Below are 22,293 nucleotides of genomic sequence, written 5' to 3' on the forward strand. Positions count from 1 at the left end.
CAACAACAGAAAAAAACACCCAAAGAAGTATAAACCATGTTAAAGCAATCCACATGTAAATAAATCCCCTGGAAACAAGATGCCTTCGCGCTGAAACAAGTAGAGGCTCTCCTTACAGCCTTAGCTCCGGTGAGATTGAGCGGGTAGAAATCACTGTTAAAACTCATGAGGAATCGCATGCCGCCGTCGAAGAAACGACCACGCGGATCTTCACCTCACCGACTCTGAGCTATTTTGCAGGGTATACAGCGTAGCCCGCTCCCGCAGCCTGTCCGCCCCAGCCCTGATGCTGAGAGAGGTCAGCGGGGAGCGGGAGGAGCAGGAGGGCCGGACCCAGGGGCCAACCCGGGGCTCGGGCCCGGCAGGACGGGCGCGGGCAGGGGCTGAGCGCCCCGGCGGGGTCTGCCTGCGGCCGCCCGAGGATGGATTACCGCCGGCGGCAACGGCGGGGGGCCTGAGCCGGGGACGGGGAGAGAGGATTAATGTATTAGCGCCGCTTGCTCCTGCTCCCGGCTGGATCGCATCCGAGACAGGGATTAGCGCGGCCAGAGACCACCGAGGCGGGACTGAGACGGTGGGAAGGGGGAAAAGGCGACAAGCGGACGGGCAGCCGCCAGCTGCGGCCCCGGCCCCGCTCCCGCCCCTGCCCGAGGGGTTCGGCCCGCGCCCGGCCCATGCGCGGGGCTCCGCACAGCCCCGCACTCGCGGAGAGGCCCTGGAGGGGCCGCGGCCGCCTGCCCGTCCCGCAGCCGTGCTCCCGCCGCTTCTCCGCGCCCTGCCGGCCCGGAACCACCGCGATGGCTGGAGGTGGCGACAGCTCCGAGGGGACGGGCGAGGGCCCTCCGCAGACACCCGCTCGACGTAAGCCCGGTGACGGCCGGCACCAGCCCCGAGGTATCAGCAGCGCCGCCGACAGCGAGCTCCGGAACAAGGCGCGACCGCCCCCGCCCGCCGGGCCCCTCACGCCTCCCCGGGCCCGGGCCCGCCCCCGGGGGCGGGGCGGCAGCGCGCGTGCCCCGCCCGTGGCGGTGGGCGGGGCGGGGAGGGGAGCGGGGCGCGCCCGCCCGTCCGCCCGCCCGCCGCGCTCCAGTCCGGGCTTTGTCTCCGCCTCCGCCGGCGGAGCCGTCCCGGGGCTAGCGGGAGGGCGGGGGGAGACGGAGCGGCAGCGGCGGAGACGGGGCGAGGGGGAGAGAGAGAGAAAAGAGAGAGAGGGAGAGAAGCAGCGGCTCCCACGTACTCGCCGCGCACAGTCCAATGCCCGGCAGCTCGAGGCGAGCGGCGACTGCACTTTCCTGCCGTGGCACGGCGAGTGCCTCCAGCCCCGGAGTTTTCCTGGAGGAGCCGTCACACCGGGAGCACTTTTGGTAGAGAGGGACCAGGAGACCCCGACATGACTAACCTCCCGAGGCTCGACTGAAGGGGACTTACTGGAGTGGAACCGTAGTGGAATTTGGGTCTGGAGAGGAGTTGCTAACGCTTTTTTCCTTTTTTTTTTTTTTCTTTTTTTTTTTTTTTTTTTTTTTTTTTTTTAATTCTTCTCGCTGATCACTCCCCTCTTCGCCCATCATTGGAAATGAACAAATTGCGTTTGCAATTCAGAAAGTAGAAATATCAAATATCTCATCCCCCGGGAAGCACACATGTAGTAATGACAAAGGATTGCAAAGGAGAGAGTGGGTGCAGTTTCCCAGAGAGATCCCCTAAAATGGATTACTAAATGGAACACTACATCAGCTAGTTGTCCTCTAGCTGCCCAGATACATGCACCGAAAAGGTACAGTACCCCCCTGTCCGTACCCTTACCCTGTGTTTTGGGAATGCTCGGAAGGGAAGGCTCCCGGATCGCCCGGCAGGCTCGGAAGGAGCGAGGGTGGTGTGTGGTTTGAGGCGGGCTGCTGCCTTGTCTCGACATCGTTTGCAGCGCCCAGGGAGGAGGAGAGCCGCCCGCAAGTGCACACGCTGCGCTGGCTGTTGCCACTTTCCCGGCATCTCGTGGCTCCGTCTTTCTTTTCCCTTTTTTATTTGCGCCCCTCTTTTTCTTCCTTCCCCCCACTTCCCGCAATTGCCTGACATGTTGTCCTCCCTCCCCTGGCCCTTGGCACGGCTTGCATGCGCCGATGGGGCTCCTCGCCTCCCACCCCCGGGCCCTTCCCGGCGCTGGCGGGGGTCGCCCGGGGGCCGTGGGGAGCCGGGGGGCCGCGGGACGCTGGGCTGGGGCCGGGGCCGGGGCCGGGGCCGCCGGGCGTGTTCCCCGGGGCCTCCGGGCATCGCGTAGGGCCGGGTGCGGGGGTCTTTGTTACAGGAACTATGTGGGCGCTCCGTGTAAAGGCGTAACGCAGCCGTCTCTGCCGTTCCCGCGGTGTACTTGGGTTGCGGCCGATGTCTTTATTTATTGGGGTTTTTTTCAGAGGCTGGCGCTGCTTTTTGGGGGAAGTGGCCGGGAATCGAGGCAACTTCTTCCGCGGAGCAGCTCCAGGCGCAGCCGCGGGCTTTGTTAGCGATGGTGGGCTGGGGCCGCGGGCTCAGCTCCCCGCGGGCAGTGGCGCCTTCCCCTCCGCCCTGGCCCCGGCAAGGTGGGCTGCTGGCTGCCCTCCCTCCGCCCCGCCATTCCGGGTAGGGATGCTCCCCGGCCCTTTCTGCGGGGCGCCTCAAGCCTCTTCCCCCGCGGGCCGGTGGCTCTGCCCGGCCGTTCTGCTCGGCCGGGAGCGCGGGCGGGCGGGCTGGGGAAGGCCGGACCCCTCTGTGGCCGCCCGGCGGGCGGGGAGCCCTGCGAGCCGCCGCAACTCTTCTCCCTCCGCCCAGCACTCGCCCTGTCGCTCCTTCAGCCCTGTCGCTCCTTCAGCCTCTCTCCGCCCTCGGGCTCCCGGCCAAACGGGAGAAAAGGAGGAAAAGAGAAAGTTTTTTAATGGCGAGTAGCAGGGCTGGCCCTCCAGGAGGGGCTGGGAGCCGGCGGCGCCCCGCGAACGCCCCTCGTCGCCGCGGATTGCTGGGGCCGGCGGCGGGAGCGGGGACCGGAGCGGGGCTCCTCGGGCCGCCGATGCTGAGGTGGGGAGGGATGCCGAGGAGGAGACAGCGTGATGCTGAGGTGAGGAAAGGATGGCGAGCGGGGAACAGGATGATGCTGAGCGGAAGGGATGCTGAGCAGGGAAGGGATTTCAGCCTGCGCGCACACACCCTGGTCCCTTATCTGCACGGGCAAGGGAAGGCTCCCATCTGAGGGCAATGGTGCGTTTAGAAGGCTGTGCCTCCGGCTGCGGTGCGCCGGCGAGGCGGCGGCGAGGCACGGGGGGCGGCGGCGGGGGCTCGGGCAGCCCCTGGGGCAGCCGGGGGTCAGCACCGCCCCTCGCTTCGCCGCCAGGGAGGGCGGTGAAAAGTTTGGGTCTCCATCACGCGTGAAGAAAGTACCTGCTTCTTGTGTGGGCTCGGCCGTCCCACCGCCCCTCGGTCCGTGCCTGACTGCCAGGCTGTCCAAGGGAGGCGCTCCCGGGAGTGGACCGGACGGCGTGCGGACAGAGGGCTGCCGGGGGAAGCAGGGCTGGGGCTGCAGCCCTGCCAGTTGCAGTGGAGATGCCCTTCTGCCCGTCGCCACCGCCTCTTTCCTGCCTGGCTCATCCCAGCGTGACTCGCAAGGCTCTAACTGCTGGGTTTCCCTGAGGCAAATGTGTTTTTTTTTCTAGTCTTGGCCGCTTGTTGAGGGGGTAATTTGTCCTTCTGTTCCTCTACCGAACTAATTGCTGCTTTAGAAGTTTGTAAACATGCACGTTTGCGCCGACGTCTGTGCAGCACGGATGTTTACCTGCTGCAGAAAATTATTTCACTGATAGAACAGCAAAAAGTAAAGGCTTTAGTTAGTTTTGTGATAAACTATAAAATATACTAATTCCTGGCGCTGCAAGCAAGGCGAATGCTTCATTTTCTAAAGGCGCCACACGGCATCCAGGTGTTGTAAATAACACAGTGCTAAGTGTCCACAACCATTTGCTGTCACAGAGCTGCACGAAGTGGCTTATTATTTGATATAGATTCTGCTAACTTGTTTTGTATCATCCAGTAATGACATAATTACTGACTTGACCTCAAAGATAGGTACCTAAAGGTATGATTTTCCCCACTATCTTTGCAACAATTAATTCAGTCACTGCTTTTGGTGTGCATTAATTTATGTGTCATCCAGTAAACCATTCTTACCTAAGTAATCTTTACTTGGTGATTAAATCCTTTGACATCATTATGATAAAGTCCAGTGCAGTCAGGCTCTTTTGATTCAAAATTCAATTCTCAAAATTCATTGAGATTTTTTAGCTGTCTCTTGCTGTAAGATTTATGCAGCTGTTACCATGTTCAGGGTTTCCTTTGCAATTTTTTTTTCAGATCAGAAAGAGAAAATGATCTTCTTGTGATTTTTTTTTTTTTGTTAATTTTTAAATGAGACTGTTCTTGTCTATTGTGAGGAAATTCAGGTCTGCTCCAGCAAATCTCTTTCGTCATGGAATTGCCTTGAACATGATTGAAAGCAAGTACGTGACTCAATAGGATGAGGAAGGTTTGCCACTATTAAAGAAATACAGTTGCCAAGGTGTTTCACTGTCTAGGGTATCTTTTTGTCTAAAAGGAGCCTAGTTTTAGTATGGTAGCTTCTCATAAGTTACAAGACAAAGACAACTTACTCTCTTTAAAGCCAAATAATTTCATATGCATAAAAAAGTTTATTTCTGTTCTCCACTGCTGTTCACTGGAGAAAATCTCTGGCATTCATGGAAGCTTAGTTCAGGAGCAGCATGCCCAGATGAGAGTTCTGCCTAAATGCCAAACAAAATTCAAAATAGTAAGTAATACTGTAATGTATATTTGCAACATTTGCTTTTCATGTGCTAGGCACCAAACGCTTGAAGCGTGGGTGAATGCTTTCAGGGACTACAAACTAGGTAGTCACAGATGTTCTGTGTATTCTCAATTAGTCTTGAAAATTGTATAATCTTACTTAATGACAAACCAACCTTATCAACTGAACTCATACTACTTGAGCAAAAAAAAATAATTGGGCACTGACAGCTATGAGGAGAATGGCTAGTTAACATTTCTAGCTGCTTGAAGATGAAAGTGAGTATCAGCCGTAGTGCCTTCTTTATGTTTGCAAATAGATTGCAGATACCAGTGTTAAAGACTGAAAAAGGAGCTGAATCAGGCTAAGAATGAGGAGTTACCTTCATTAAATTTTTGAAAGGAACAGAAAAAAAAAAAAAAAAAAAAAAAAAAAAAAAAAAAAAAAAAAGAGAGAGAGAGAGAAAAAGGGAAGGACAGAGATCAAACTAATGACCTGTAAGAAATCCGGACTAGAATTGTTTGCATTAGAAAGGAAGTAGGTGATTGTGAACTTGCTTGTGCATGTTTTGTGAAGGGAAGGGGAAATTTGTCATCTTGTTTTGAAGAGCCATACACAAATACACATGAAAGGAGCTCACATGATTTACAGCAGGGGAGACATAAATTGTTTTAGGATTAAATTGACCTGAGCTAATACGTCTCACATCCAGCTTGTTTGCAAGAACACATTGTTATACTACTGAAATAAATGTTTTGTATATAGTACCTGATTCCCATACACTGTAGCAGAATGCTGAAAACAAACAAGCCAGTAAATTCTGGAAAACAACATTGAAAATGCAGTATATGCTAGAGAAGTTGAACAGAAATTTTCACTGTCTTAATGTGGTACAGATGCTGCACTGTTTGACCTCCTTCTATTCATTTATTGATGAAGTAAATCTTTAGCCCTTGCCTTTTGCAGTCTCATTCACCCAAGTAAGCTTTGCTGACCCAGGGAAACCTTGCCTGCTGGAGTAATTTTCTGAGAGTAAACGCAGCCGCTGAAATATTACTTATATTTAGACTTTTTTTGTGTTTTAGCCCCAAACTGAAAATACTGTTCTCTGCTGGGAATCAATACTTGCTCAGGACCTGAAGCTGTCCTGTGGGTACATTTGGTCTGGACTGATCCTTAATGTTAACTCAGACCTAGATTTGTGTGTCATGGAGCAAGTCGCATCCAAGAAATTGTGACAAGCTTTATTTGACAGGGCAACAGAAGAATAAGAGTGATAAGCAATGCTTTTTACTGGTGACTATTTGAGCATTTTATGCTCATAAATTCTGTGTATCAGGATTATTCTTAGGTGGGCAAAGACATTTTGGCAGTAAGATAGTCAGTAGCGCAGAGTCTGACTGCTGATCAACAGCATATAGCAACCATGAACAATGTTCTAATGCAGAAGTAAGCAGCTGGTGGAAAGTCTGGACCTAAGCCTGATATCTCTAAAAGAGTATTTTTACTTTTGGCCTGTTGCAACAGTCCCCTGCGTAAGGAGTGACTTGGATGTGCATAGGGTTTGTGAAGGTAAAACTGGACTACTCCAGTTCAAGCACAAACCTGGCAGAGCAGAGATTTGACAGAATGTCTGCTTACTTTATGTGCTATGTTACCCATGGCCATGGAAATAACAGTGTTTTATGTTTCTGGAGTGTTAAGAGATCTCTGATTATATCATGGTGAGTGTTGCTTTGGTTTTGGGTCTTGATTGCAACGTGTCAATATGGCAGCACGTGCCCAAGGCACAGCTTTAGGTTTTAAAGGGAAGAGTGCCACCTACTGTGTTACAATTTTAGGTATTGCAGCTCCTATGTGTCTTGTGGAGTTACCAAGCTTCTTGTTTGCCTATTTTGTTTTAGCTTCTGGAAGATGTGAAAGGATTCAAAATCAAATGTGACGTGGGAATGGGGGAAGAGACAAAATAGAAGTGGTGTGCAAAATTAGTGTATTCTGGAAGCCTGGGTTCTTTGAAAGACCGGCATACATAGAAACAATTGCAGTTTTTTGTCATATCTTATAAAGCCTGCTAGCACTGGAAATAGGGAAGGGGATAAGAGATCTATGCTCCCCCCCATAAAATAATCATGTTCTCAGCTTTCATGCACCAGCTGAACATAAATGAGACTACCAGGTTTACGCCCTCTGAAATCTAAAGTTTAACTCTGGCTATAGTTTAATAAAAAGAAATAGAATTCACTTGGAAAAAAAAACCCAAAAAAACCAAACCACCCCACCCCCCCAAAAAACCCCAAACCAAACAAAAAAGCCCCCAACACTACCCCCCAAAAAATACCAAACCAAACAAAAAAAAAAAAAAGGCAAACCAAAAAAAACCACAAACAAACAAACAAAAAACCCAACACCCCACCACACCAACAAAAAAAAAAAAAAAAAAAAAAAAAAAAAAAAAAAAAAAAAACCAAAAACCCAGCTTTCAGAAAAGGAAGAAGATGAGAAAAACGCCGGATGAATTTTCCTGTAATTTGCTGCAAAATCTCGTGAAGTCTTTCCTAGTATAGAACTGTACTTATTTATCAGCCCAAATGAAGGGGTGCAATATGCTTGATGTGAATACAGAGTCATTTTTGTATGAAAGAAATTTTTCACCAAGCCCCAGAGTGTTTCTTTAGTGGCTGAAAGAGAGATGTAAAATAAAGTAGATAAACCAGCTATTAACAGAACTGCCAGTTGCTGTATCACTAGAGTGAAGACATATGGTAATTCGCTACATTCAGTGACGACCTTTCCTTTAAAAATATTGTTAATAATAGACACTTCTATGTAAAGTATTTATATAACATACTTGAAATTCATGTATCCTGGACTACTCCATACCGTTTTTGTTAGTGGCAGGTTTTTGGTTTGTTTTGTTTGTTGTTTTTTTTTTTTTTAGCTACTGACAAAACTGCTACTGAGGAACTTTCCACAGCCGTACACTTTTGCAATAAGCCTGCAGTTCTGAAGTTAAAGAGTTTCCAGGGGCAGATGCACGGCATTGCTGCACCTCTATGATAGAGCAGCATGGGTCCTATCCTCAGGATGGGAAGCCTTTAGCATCATCTCCCTCATCCTTCCCAGATAGAGCCTTGCCTTGACTGCAGCATTACACCGTTTCCATGAAGCAGGAAAAACCCAAAACATTCCTATGTTTTTATGTTCTCAGTTGCCTTTATTGAAAACTTAATGCTTATAAAAGTGCAAAGAAATATTTTTGTTATCCCCTTTAACCTTAGTCTGAGAACACCTAGCTGGATGAAGAACTACTCTACTAGCACTTTTACTGGTGATAATAGCAGAAGTTTCATTGTGTGCTTAAAAAGAAAAGGTATTCCTAACTGTCTTTGATTTTGCAATGACCCTGATAGACTCAGGGACCTTCTAATAATGAAAATGTGTAGAGTATTTAATAGATATGGTCAGGCGTTCCAGTTCTGCAGATGGAAAAAATACTCTCCCATAGGAATTCCCAACACAATGGGAAAAACTGTATCGAAGTATATTCCTACTTTCCTATCTATGACTGCTCATAGTTTCACTCTGGTGTTCTATATATTGAGTATTCTTCATATGGCTTTTATACTTGAAGAGAAAATTTCCAATGTTTCTTCCTTCACCATTGTTCATGAACACTTATCCATTACTTGCTCTTGAGGCAGCCATTCATTGAAATGTTAATGAGATTTTGAACGGTTTATAGTTCCATAGGGGTTTTTTGTTTGGGTTTTTTTGTGGGTTTTTCCCTTTTTTATCTGCAGAAAAAAAAAAGTGGTTTTGTTGATGCCTTTCAAAATCTACTTTTTATTGGTAGATTGAGATGGATTCTATGCTAATTCCTCCTGCATTCCTGAATTATGGCCTAGCAAGGCACTGTCGCTGGGATCTTCATCTATTAATCATGGAAGCTGCTTTCTTATTCGGTTGCCATAGTTTCAGTGCCTCAGATAGTGTTGGGGTGCCTTGGGAAAGGCTTACGATACATTCGGACTTGCAAGCCTTGCAGTTATTTTGGCAGTAGAAGAGCTCTGAAGGATCAGAGAACAGCATCCAACATTATTCAGAGTTGGATTAAAAGTCGAAACTTCTGGATATGTCTCTCTGGACCTTGTTATGTGAACGTCCAGCTGATATTTACTCCCAAGATTTGCTATTTGTTTTGTCTTGCCGGTAAAATCATACACTTAAGAGACTAATGGCTAGCTTTATCCATTGCAAGAACAAAAAGAGCTTTTCATTAGTTTTTCTGATAAATGGTTGGGTAAATTAGGGCATTTAGGGTTTCCTAAGCAGTCCAGGTAATTTGTTTTACTTTCTTTCAACCTAGCTACATGCAGTAAGATACCACGTTTGAGACTGAGTTAATGGTTATTGCTACCTTAAATTTAATAAGACAATAAGAACCTTTTTGTTAACTGCAGAGCAGCTTGAATTACCAAGTAGAAAAGAGGAAATTAACTTTTTTCAGGCAGAACTTACTCTGTTTCAGCACCGTTTTGGCACAGGCAGTATTTTTTCAGTGATGTTTCAATATTTATTCATAAAGTTAGCATTAAAACATACGTACTTTCAGAAATGTAGAACTATGAGATGTTAGAAATAGCTTTTTTGAGAAAATGAATGAGCAAATGGTAAAGTAGTAAATATGTCTAACAGGAAAGTAGCTGAAAGACTGACTTGTCGATGTAGTGATCACTATCAATTGATTTGTCTGTTATGCATAATATAAAATGATGCAAAAACATATTTCAGTAAGCAAATAATGGTTTCCTTTTTCATTTCCCATTGAGAAAAAAAAATTCTTCACTTCTGTGTGATCAATAGTAAGGCACATGTTTTACCAAATATTTAAGTCCCAATTCTTCTACATTTTACGGTGTCTCCAGAATGGTGTGATATCCTTCCAGTCCTAATGAAGGAATTTTAGTCTAGCACAGAGAAACTTGCTAGGTATCTTCTGTTTACAACAATAACAACAAAAAAAAGACAGTCTTGACTATTCAGATCAGTCAAAGTATTATGTTAAAAGTATGTACAGTTGAGATCAAAGAATTCAACATAATTAGAATTAATCAGTATAATAGGCACTTTTTTGCATTCATATGGCTAGTTTGCACTCAAGGATCAGTGTTAAAGCTTCATCTTGGGACTTAACTACCCAACCTTGTCAATTTTTCAAGTGAGATCAATAAGCAGATTGAGAACATATGCCTGTTATGTGTAATCCTCATGAGCCCTACAAATTGAACAAATGAAGTCCGAAAATTTGATCTGAATTTTAAAGTTTCATTTGTTGGTAGATGCACACAAAATCTGTATTTGTAATTTTATACTTTCACATAATATAGAATTTTTTGGTTTATAATCTTCTGGATCTGTGTCGTATACACATATTTTGCATAAAGTGAATCTCAGTCTTTTTCCTGGTAATGTGCATGTCTCTATTATACTGACAGAATAACATGCCTCTGTCATTTTGTATTTCCCTTTGGAAGGAAGGTAGTGATTGAGTAAGAAAATTGTAACAGTGAGGACATAACTTGGGTCAAAAGCTGTAGATGTACAAATTCAATTGTGGTTTTTTTCCTCAGAATTTATTATATTCCATTTAGTTTCAGGTTAGATATAGGATCCACCTGCATAGAAATTAATTTAAGAAGTTCTGTAAGGGACATTTGTACCTTCTTTTACACCAGTGGGGTTTTTTGGGGTGGTGTTGTGGTTTGTTTTTTTTTTTTTTTTTTTTTTCCTTGTTAATTATTTTTTGCCTTCAAGAAACAGAGAAGTGAGTTTTAAGTCAATACTCAGTAAAAAGAGCCAGTCTGGTTCCTGTTTGCAGGTATAAATGTATTTCTACTCAGCACCCATCAACAAGCCTTTACACCATTTAGAGTTCAGTACAGAATTATTTAGGTTGGAAATGTCCTTGAAGATCATGGAGTCCAACCCTTAATCTAACACCACTAAACCGTGTACCTAAAGTCTACATCTATACATCTTTTATATACTTCTATGTATCTTTTAAATATCTGAGTTGGTGACTCAGCCACTTCCCTAGGAATATTTTTCTTTCAGTTTATTTATGATTGATAATAAAGGTTGTTCTACTTCCCTAAACAGCAGAATTTTAGCATCAAATATACTAATCTTATCAAGGAAAGAGAATAATAATTTCTGTGGAAGTGATTTTTGTGTTTCTGTTTCTTAAGTGATGTCACAGCATTTGCTTTGCAAATCGCGCGTATACTCAATAGTGTCTTACTACCTGAACATTCCTGGAAGGTTGAGGCTTGTCTTGGGCTGTGTGCTTATGAAGAAACAGAGGAGACTATGCCCTATTCAGCCTCAAAGCTCCCCCCGTGCCTGCAGCTGGTCAGCGGGTGTAGGCAGAGCACACCCATCCCACTGGTCCTTTGGAGCACGTGGATGGGGAGGAATGATTGGAGGGCAGCTGGAGCCCTGGCCTGCACGCCTGGGTTTGTGTGGGAATCCTGTCCCAAAACACCACAGCAAGGAAAAGGATGGGATGACACACCTTTTCCGACGGATACTCCACACACAGGACACAGCTTGAGGTCTGTTGCCTGGTGGCAGAGCAGAGGCTGAGTCCCACAGGATTATCTTTCTTGAGTGGTACTTCATGCTATGAGCATGCCTAAATCCAGCCTCCTATTTGAGTCAAAAATGCCCTTTTTTATAGAGAGAGGATTAGAGGCTGTTCAGTTGCAATCTTGAACTTCAGGTCATAGTCTTTTTATTACTGGCTTTTTATCAGAGCTCTCTAATGAAAGAAGGGCATCATGCATTAAAATCGACTTTCGAATTTAGTTTTCTGTATGAACAGAACTTGGTACTGTGTGTATAAACTCCTAATGGCATTCAACACATTCCACTTCTGAATAATTTGTACTCATTAATTACAAAAGTACGTATTTTGCAATTACGACTTACTGATCCAAACCATATTAAATCAGAAATTATCACAGTTAAATTGATTTTTTAAATTTTGCTGTAGTCTGTTATATGAGGATGATTATGTAACATATCTTATAAGTACTGTGTTCCTTCGGGAGAACTTTATTTTCTAGAAATACATTGTTCAGAACTTTTTGGGATTTTGAGGGTTGGTTTTGTTAGGTTTTTTGTTTGTTTTTGGGAAGAAATTTTAATTGAGAGTTATATCATGTTTTATGAAGAATTAAGAAGACAAAATTTAAAGTAGTGATGATTTAGAATGTTTTTGGTTTTTTTACCCAGTAAAATTATTCTTGATTTTAAACAGGAATTGCTTGTCTTTAAAAAGAAATTAAGAGCTAAATCCTTAAAGATCTGCTCTGGGAAAGGAAAGATTTTTGCATGAGCTACTACACTTTTTCATTATTATCTGCAAGGTGTTTCCTTTTAATTCTGTTGTAGGGAAGTTCATCATGTTCAGAAACTGATTAATTCTATCACGAGATGTGTATATTTCAGGGTGGTGTCCACTTTATCCTGTTCTACACATAAGACCTAGACATGCTGCCAGAACACTTCCTTTCCCAAGATACTAAAAAAAAAAAAAAAAAAGAGAGAGAGAGAGATCCTGTTCTCGTTCAACAACACTTGTAGTCTAAAAGGCAGATTTAGCCAACACAGAGCTAATGGCCTGAAGGTGTGAGACGAAGGCTGGTGACTGGATGATTGTAGATTAAATGCAGTTTTGATTCGTGAAAACATTATTAAGAGTACTACATATGTGTGTTAAAGTGTCTATCAGAAGAGAATCTTTGAAATTATACGGCAACTTGTGGAATAGTGTAAGTTCTCTGACATGTGAATTTTAATTCCTTTTCAATCACCTTTTACATTTCTAGCTATTTGGTTTTGTTTGTGTTCATCTTTGTCATAATCTCTCTTGTATAGCTGAAATCCTGGAGATGACATAATTTGCAAAAAAACCAAAGCAAAACCAAAAAAAAAGTTTCAGTGTTGCTTACATGAGAGAGGCAATTCAGCCAGGGCCTTCCTGATAACACATTGGTATGACTAAATGCTGGTGATATTCTGCAAAGGTGTGGAAAATGTACACTATATAGTGTCTGCTGATGTCTGAAGTGGACTGTAAGAATAATTCCATTGAATTACTTCCAATAGCAAATCAATTCATTTGACTTTTTAATTTATTTTTTCCCTAAATGGTCAGTAATCTATTTTAGATTGAAGCAGATAAAAAAATTCATTGTTGTCACAGTCAAAGAACTTCAAGAACTTTTCAAAACCTGGAATATCAACACAGATGCTTAACCATTGTTTTTTTTTAGGGCAACTCCTAACCTCCTCCTTTGTACCAGGCTCCAAATACCCAACTATCTACTCAAACGATTGTCCTTAGTTTACATAGACATGTCATCAGAACCAATTACATTGCTTATGTGTATCACGAAGAGGAGCTGCATGGAGACAAGAAAATACAGATCAACAGGATCTAACTTTTGATCTGTTAGCATCAAACAGAAAAATGAGGGCACAGTTTTGCTTCAGATTGGATCTCCATGTTTATTTTAGTAGGCATGGAGTTTGTCTAGAAGAGCTAGCCTCTGACTTGTTCATATTGGTGACATAAACCTTGCTGACTTCATTAGGAGTTACAAACTGCTGTTTTTGGGGTGGTTTTTTAGGAACTTAAGTCACAAGCTCAAGACATCAATAATAATAAGTAAAAATATCAAAACAATCAAGAAGCCACGGGACTGCAATGGACCTGTAAGTTGAGTCGGTATTTTAGCTTCAGAGATTCAAGTACTGGAATTTTTGCAACAGTAAGCCAGCAGAGAACGTGTTAGTAAGGGGGCTGGTGTGCTACTTTGCTGCTGCACTGCCTACTTCTAGACAGTCGTCGTATGACAGCCTGCTCTAACAACTACCCACATTTAAATAGCAGGGTTGTGTAAGAACGAACACAACACATTTACCGAAATACATCCATGGTGGGGAGAGCCTTAAATATTCCAGCGGGTGGAATACACTGAGAGAGAATCTGTCACATTTTTATTAGCCTGCATGTCAAATCTCGGAAGGAGGCAAAGTAACTTTTTCTTCCTGTTCCAGAGTGGCCTTATAAATTGCTACAGGTTTCAAGAAAAGAGAACATTCTCTTTTTGATACAGTTTTTAATGCAGGAGTACAGCTGTGACTAACTGTGTAAAGGCGGGAGGAGCCGGAGAAGAGCTTGGTCACATACATTGTTACGCTGGATGCGCGGAGCGCTTTGTGCCATTCTCGGAAGTTCTCCGAGAGCCTGCTCGGCGCTGGCTGTTGGCACTGTCCTCCGCATGTCGCCTGCCCTCTTGTGTCGGAAGAGCTCCGTGCAGGCTCCGCAGGCGGCCGGGGGCAGCGGGAGGAAGGGAGGGAGCGGCGGGAAGCGCGGAGCAGCGCCGGGGAAAGATGGGCACGGCCGCGCTCTCCCGAGGCGCTCCTCCTGCCTCTGCCTCTCTGTGCGTGTGTGTGTGTGTGTGTGTGTAGTCTTGCTGTTTCCTTCGCGGCGTAAAAGGCAGAATAGTTTCCAACTTTCTTATACAGAGACAGGAACATCAGAAAGTGGGTTAGCCAAACTGATGTGCAGAAAAGCTCTAGGAGTGAATTTGAAGCGATGGGTAGAGGCTGTAATGCATATGATTAAAGTGAAACATGCTGCCTACACAGAGAATTGCTAACAAGATCCTTTCACAGCTTTCGTGTCTCAGCCCTGCTTTTACAGAAAAAAAAAAAAAAACATGTTTGGTTTCAGTGGGTGTGCCGTTTTGCTCAGCCCTACAGGATAGATAAGACAGTCAAACTACACAGATGCAACCGATTGGACACAAATAATACAGTTTGCACTGAGCAGAAACAACGGCTGTGCTAATTAGCCAAACGGTGTCCCAGATTAACATTTGTTTGGTCTGTCTCAAACTTCTTTGCTTTTAGTGCTTTATTGTTCAATACTCATAGAGAAGGGAGGGTAATACTCATAGAGAAGGGAGGGTAAAACCATAGATTAAGTTAACGCGACAGGAGAGGAGAGGAGAGGAAGAGGAGAGGGAGATATTCCATGTCCTTCAAACATGTTTTTAACCTCCTTTTCAGACGGAAGTGTAGATATTGATGCAAGCCATTTAATAGTTTCTGGCAGTCATTCTACCACATCCCCTTGCTCATATGAAGTATATTTTCTAGCTTAAAGGAGTATTTAAATACTATCTCATGTTTAAAGAGCTTCCAGAATTATCTGAAGTTTTTGCAAGGTGCAGAAAAATAAACTGCAGCAGCTCTATGTTGTTACAGTGTTTAGAAAAAAATAAATAGTAATTCGAGTAATTATTTTTAAAGCTGTTTAAAAATCAGCTAAAAATGGGCTTGATCCATAAATCAAAGTTAATTTTAACTTTCAGTTTTCTAGATTTTTTAAAAAATTATTATTATTTTGTTGAGAAATATTGTGCATTTATATAAGAAATTTTGCCTCATGTCAATCCCTTGTGAACTCAGGGATTATTTCAAATAATTTCATTTGTGTCTTCCTTGAGATATTACATCTTTCAGTCTTCACTTTCATAACAATAATCATTATGGATCCAGGGAGGATAAAAATGTGGATTTTGTAAGGTTTTTTAGTTTGACATCCAAGAGTTACTTATATTTTAAGGAATCAAGCCTGGGTGTTCAAGCCTTAACAAAAAGGACTTGCAGAGGTTAGCATGTTCTGGGGTTTTGTTTGTTTATTTGGTTGTTTGGGGTTTTTTTACTTCATGGCAAAATATACATGGAGAAGGTTTTGTGTTTAGACTAATTCTGCTCCCAGTCCTGCTGATATCTTCAGGTCTGCGCAGGCTGAGAAATCAGAAGAAGGACACAGCTGGGTGATCAAGGTGCCTGTGGTCCCACATGTTGGGTTTAGGCCTCTTGTGTCTTTAAACTTTTGTGTGTTGTGTCCCTCCCCAGATCCATTCTGCCTGGGTACTGTGGATTTGTATCTGGGGAAGAAGACCTCTCTGAAAATGTAGCATGCTTGTATTTGCACCCTGCAATTGCTCTATGGACAGATGCTTGCTTCTGACCTGAGTTCACACCTTTGCTCATCACTCAACCCGGACCTCAAGCCCTAGATCTGCAAGCCCGAAGGTGTTTTAGGCAGAGCCTTGAGTTTGAGTAGAAAGCTGCTGTCAAGCAGCTGGTATTGTGTGTAGAAGGAAGGCAATGTGTTCACAAAAGAAGCTCTTAATTCTTCAGTCTCAGTTGATCAGGTCTCACTTTATTTTAAAAAATAGCAAGTTTTTCATGTTTCAATGTGTCATGACTAAAATGTCTAGAGACATTTTGCAGACACAACTCAAATGCATACACAAATAAATCAGATTTGCTGAATGAATTATAAAATACTCTAGCTTTCCCTTCCTGAGTACGTAATGAAGAAGTTGCATGGGAAATACATTGGTGATGCATAGAAATTTATCTGCAACTAAACATATTTCCTGATTTCTTCATTCACTCATTACCTGATGGTAAACCAAACTTTGCACACTAGGCATTTGTTTTTTTAGATCTCTGCTTCATGCAGGCTCATAACTCAGGTCTGAAGAAGTCAAGTCTGGGAACCAGTGCCTCTCAGTAGAGGGACTCAAGACTCCCTCAAACCATAGACTCAAGCCATCTGTCCCAAGACCATCTAAATATTCACTGCATAGCCTGGAAAGTAGGGAGGTTGGAGAATGTGCTGGATTTTGAGGACAACAAACACAATGGATGAAGAATGTGTTGTAACACAAGTCGTCCTTTTGAGAGTGCTGCCTCAGCAGCTCTGGCTCAGTAGGCAACATGCTGCCAGCTCCAGCTTAGGTCTGGCTGATTCAGACAAGGAAAAGTGCTTTCTGAAACAATATACAAAACCAAAAACCATCTAGAACAAAACAGAAGTGCCACCGAGTGACAAGGTGGCTCACAGTAACTAGTTAGACTGATTCTCTTCTAAGAAATAAGCGTGATAGTCTGTTAATTTTTATAATACACTCATGATGGAAACTGTGATTTCCTAGCAGTAGACAGAGTGTTTCCATCAACATGGACATTTGTTTCACTGACTAAGTGAAACAGAGTCAGTGTCTTTGGCCATATTGTAGACTTAGAAAACACTAGGACATCTTAAAATCACTGCCATGATTCTCTGCTTAAAACTCCATTGCAACTTTATCTTATAGTGTGAGATATAAGAAGATGAAACTTATTTCTGGAACCTACAGGTCTAAATGGAAAATTAAGGACAAAATCTCTTTTTTAACTGCAGGAAAAATTCTCACTTTTTATAAGTTCAAATGAAGCCCTTTCCTTGAATTGAATACATCATACCTAATGCATATTCTCAGCCTTAACTCAGCAGGCAAAAGATGACAAGCTGTGTTGTCCTGCTTAAAGATATGTTGGAGGAGAATAAGTAATAGAGAATTTATCTACTTCAATATTTGTGGTGTCTTTGAAGTGCTAATAATATTTGTAAAACTTGATATGCCAGGTTATCACCTGCTCTGTGAGCTTGCAAGCAATGAATAATTTGCAGATTTTTTTTTCCCCCTCCATAGTAAAACCACTCAGATGGTCCCAGTTGAGGTATCACTTTAACTTGACCACTTTGTTTTCTGGGCTTTTTGACTGAATCATTGGTCAAAGTATTTTAATCATGAGAAAGTCGTTTCTGATAGATGCATCCAGTGAATTAAGTTGAAATTTAATTTGAAACCCCTCAAAAACATTATCTTTTAAAAAATAACATGAAGACTAAGCCATCAAGAAACCCAAAAACTTTGACATTTTAAGAGGATGCAGCTGTGGTACCATACTGCTTTTACTAGCTAGCTAGCTCCCAGCTTCCCCCATGAATAACGGGACAAACACAGATACGTTTGAATGAGTAACTTTTAAGGAATAAATGGTTATAGAAGGCAAGGAAAGTAGCTGGAAGGTCAAGGCTGAGAAGTGGAAGATTTCTCAAAAGAGATGGATTAAGGGAATAGGTGTAGGTATATAGTCAGACTGGTACAGAGGGATAACTGAAGTGCCAAAACAGAGGAGAGGAGGGCAGGGTGAAAATGCTCTGTGCCTTACAAAACAGCAGTATGCCTGCTGGGATTATCCCTTTCTGATGAGCTGTCCCATCTAAGTGTATAGGAAGCTTGGAGTGGAAAAAACAGATGGCACACGGGAGGTGAAGTGATATCATTTGTCTCTCTGCTTGATTTCTTACCCTTCACATAGAATTTGGTAGGTAAGGGAGGAAAAAATCCGGATGTGATTATTCTTCATACCCACATGTTTCTTCTTGCCCTCAGAAATCTCAGGAGACTCCAGCTTCTCTCACAAGCTATTAATAAAGAAGATTTCCATCATTGCCAAGGATTTTGAGAGATTGGCTTGGAGAAGTGTTTTCTTTCTGTGTGGAAAAAGGTTGACACATAGGAATGCAGAGGTAAGAGACATTAAAAACAAAGACAGTAAGCAATTTAGTTGTACTGAGGCTTGGGCAAAGAGATCGAAGGAGGCTTTACAATTTGTGCATTTCAAGGGAAGTTGCTAATGGGCTGTGTGATCTTCTTGCCAGGCCTGTGATGAGTTGACATGTTTCAGCCATGAGGAAAGAGCATTGGCATCACCAGTTGCAGCTGGCTGGTCAGCTGCCTGGAACAAGTTCATGGCTTTTGGCCAGTTTCCACTGAACTAGTAAAGCCTCCTTTAAAAAAATCCCTGCACCTGGCACTGTTCAGGAAAAGAGTTGGTAGACATATTGGAGAAGAAAAAGGCTGGTGAACACTGGCGTTAAAAGCTTTAAAGTCAGATTTTCATATATTACACCTTTTTAAAAAATTAGCAGCATATGTTTTTTGAGGATTTGTGGGTGGGGAAGAAAAAGGAGAAGTTGGTGACTCTGAAAGCAAGTGGCCTCCAGGTCTCTGCTGGATCCAAAACTCTTGCCAAGATGAGCAGAACTTGTCTTTGTACAGACGACCAGTACAGGGCTTATCTTCGCAGTGTGCAAAGAGTAACATTGGTGCAAAGATCATCATTTTAAGAAGTGACTGTGACTCTACAGCTGTCCTGCAGATGTGCCAGGAGCCATGTGAAGTTCAAAACCCCTTTTCCAGCTCCAGACCTGGATGCCTACAGAGGGGAAACTCGCTGAGCAGGCTGCTCCAGAGTGAGCCAGAAGTGTGCTATGCTGGCAGGGTAGTACCAGGGAGGCAGGGCAGGATGTGTAGTGACTCTGCCTGTGTCATGACGAACGTGAGCAATCTGGTGTTTGTCACAGGTCTAAAACTAAAACTGAGCATAAATAAAGAACCCCACTGCAAGTGAGCAGGATTTTTATAGTGGTTTCCAGGAATGAAATCAAAGCTAAACTGCAAGGGAAATATTCTCTGCCATATTCAAAGTTTGTGTACAGAACGTTTCAAATAAATGCTCTGTAAAAATGATTTAATTCTGCTGTGATTATGAACTTGCACAAACGTGCTGTTTCACATTGCTCTCTTAAATAAATTTGATTAGTAACAGCTGTGACTACGTAAGTCCCCCAAATTTTATTTTCTCAATAGAAAAGCGTTGAAGAAATCCTCAAATTATTGTAAATGAAGATTTTGTTGGTATTTTAAGCTAAGATATTCTCAACAACAACCCAGCAATAATAACATGGACACGTTCCTCCTTGGAGAGGCTGCAATGAACTGCCTTTAGTTCAGACAAATAGTCTTTTCAGTTTCTGGAGCACTCTGTGAGTATTAGCTGCTTGGTGCTGAGCAAGTACTAAAACCTAACCAAGTAATAAGTGGTGCTGCTCCGTGACAAGCTGTTTAAACCATAAGCAGGCTGCTGAGGCTTCATTGTGAGCAATTCCTTTTCACCGTGTAGACTAGGTGCAAACAGTCATCCCCTCCTACACACAGGGATATTGCATATGTTTTCTGATGGTAGTGTTTGTTTACCACTTGTGACTGTGTTGGTTTATGCACCGTGTGGTGCTCTGGGACAAGACAGCATCCACGCAGAGTAGACGAGGGCTGTCTTTCCCACCCATTTCTCTCACATACAGAAAATGTTCCCAGCTGGTGGGGCAGGGATGTGCTCTGCTGCCTGTGCTCTGTGCTGCTGAATGCAGTGCTTGGGTGCCCCCCAAAGATTCCAAATCTCATTTCTCATCACAGTGTGCTGCAGAGTTACACCTGCATTAGAGGACAGGCATCCCTGTCCCCAGCTCTGCAATGCACTGCTGTGCTGCCAGCACTGGCTGGCTTTCTGCATGTGTGACTGCAACCTACTTCTCTGCAGTCCTTGATGTCAGCAAGGGCTACAGGCAAACTCTCCTATACAGCTCTTCTGCTAATGAGCTGGTCTGCTAATTAAATAGAAAGGCATATTTGGCAGTGTCTTTGATATTTTTTCTCAGTATGGCCCTTTAGACTTGCTTAGGATTTCAGGGTGGTCTTGAGGGAAAAGATGTGGTAAGCAATTGCTGACTTTGTATTATGTTTTATCAACATTGAAATAAAGTTTGTGAAGTAGTGTTTTGTTCCTTCTAAGCCAGATAATGCAATATAATTTTTAAATAATTAAAAATGGGGGGAAAAAAGAAAAAAGTAAAGCTTAACTGAGACCACACTTACAATTCAGAAGAATTAAAAAAAAAAAGAAGTAATGTGGGAAGGGCCTTTTTTAATGTTTTTGTATATGCCACATGTGCTCGGCAATATCCATGATAAATGACAGTCAGAAGTTAAATAGCATTTATTACACACTTTTGACCAACTTACATGTACTTCCTAGTTCTTCTTCTAGATTACCTTTGACTATTTAAGTATTTTTCAACATCATCTGCTTTAGGCGGATGGTTTTTTACAAGGAGAAAAAACACTGAACAAATAAACAGTCCAATCTGGGATAGGAAGGTTGACTTTTTACCCAGCAAATGAAGAGTGTCCCATCTGGATGTACATTTGCATATGGTAAAATACATTTTTTGCTGAGGCAGGAGATAGGTTTTAAGCTGAGATCCTCTGATCTGATAGGGTGAGAGGCAGATGGCTGGACTCCCGGGTGATTTGTGTCTGCTCCCTATCAAGCATCAGTGCTCTACAGTATGCAGAGACAGAGATTTCCATACCTCCAAGGAGAAACGTGCTGTTTGCCTCCTAGCCATGTGACTTACAGACATACCAGAAGTATAGCAATGACCTTAGACTGGGTCATTTTGAGGTTCAGAATTTTTAATTAGTTACAGATTTTTCCTGTAGTCACATTTGTAAACAGAGGTGAGGTAGCAAAAGCACTGAATTTATATATTCACAAAAATATGTAGAAAATGGCACAAAGCCATAAGACAGTTTAAATTTGTGAAATGCTCCAAGTATTCAGTAATGCTTCTGTTCTTGGCTCTTTTCTGGAGATTTGCTTATGATTGTTGCTAAAGATGGGATAAGAGGGTGGGTGAACTGGTGATAAGGGCCAGTATCCCCATTCCACTGTTCCGATAGTATATAGAGATTTGGAAATGTGTATTTGTCTGCTGTTCAGCTAAAAATTTACTTGTGGAGTTCTGTGTGCAGATTGAATGAAAAAAATACAATGCTACTACTGTGGCTCTTTGCTGGAAACAGGCAACAAAATAATAAAGGAAAATTTGAGGTTGCCATCGGCCACCTTGGTAATACAGTAATTTCCATGAACATTCTATACAGTGTAATGACTCCAGCTTCCCACAGTAAACTTCATGAGGCTAATTTCAAGACTAAGAATTAAAGGGCTGCTGATCTAGCAGTATCCAATAATAGTTGAGAGAGGAGATCCGTTTGTAACCTTTTGTCGGTCCTGGTACGTGTTGCTCTGTGTGGCAGCCATCAGGCTCGATGGTGGAGCTGCAGAGATCAGATGGAAGCAAGTGCTGCTTTGTGTCTTCTACCTTTGTGTCTTCCCCATGAGAAAGTTTCAAATTTGGAAAATAGTATTAGGAATAAATTGCATTGAGATTATGAAAATTTGAAGACATTAAAATTTGTGAAAGGTGTTGAAGGATGTGTGTATGTTACATAGGATGAGCTTTCTGTTTCTTGGTAGTTCGTTAATATTCAGTGTGTATGAGGGCTGACCTAGATTTTGTAAAGTAAAATGGAAATGTGGCTAAATATTTTTTCTTTGTACAACTATGCAGAAGAGGAGTGTGTGTTAATTATCTGAGACCTATTTTCTACTTATGCATGAGAAAACTGAACACACAGAGAAGGCACTGTGCCCACAGTTATTTTCATTCTGATCCATTCAGTGATCATGGCTTGGTGCTAACCACTAAAAATATTGTCCAGTTTTTTCAAAACACAGAAAGATACTTTTTCTACATGGGAACATGAAGAGGTTCACTATTAATTGCTTGCTCCATATTC

At 43.1% G+C, this 22,293-nt stretch overlaps 1 protein-coding gene across 3 annotated transcripts in view; it reads left to right on the forward strand.

Annotated features, from left to right (window-relative positions):
* The first annotated feature begins 1,191 nt into the window (after positions 1 to 1,191).
* Positions 1,192 to 22,293, forward strand: part of SEMA6A (semaphorin 6A) — a 120,114-nt gene continuing 99,012 nt past the window's right edge. For all 3 annotated transcript variants that reach the window (XM_083883129.1, XM_083883131.1, XM_083883130.1), the window contains exon 1: positions 1,192 to 1,774. The gene's annotated coding sequence lies outside the window, so the exon portion shown is untranslated. The remainder of the gene's footprint in view (positions 1,775 to 22,293) is intronic.

Source organism: Zosterops lateralis (assembly GCF_965231275.1).
Source record: "Zosterops lateralis genome assembly, chromosome: Z".
NCBI classification, from domain to species: domain Eukaryota; kingdom Metazoa; phylum Chordata; class Aves; order Passeriformes; family Zosteropidae; genus Zosterops; species Zosterops lateralis.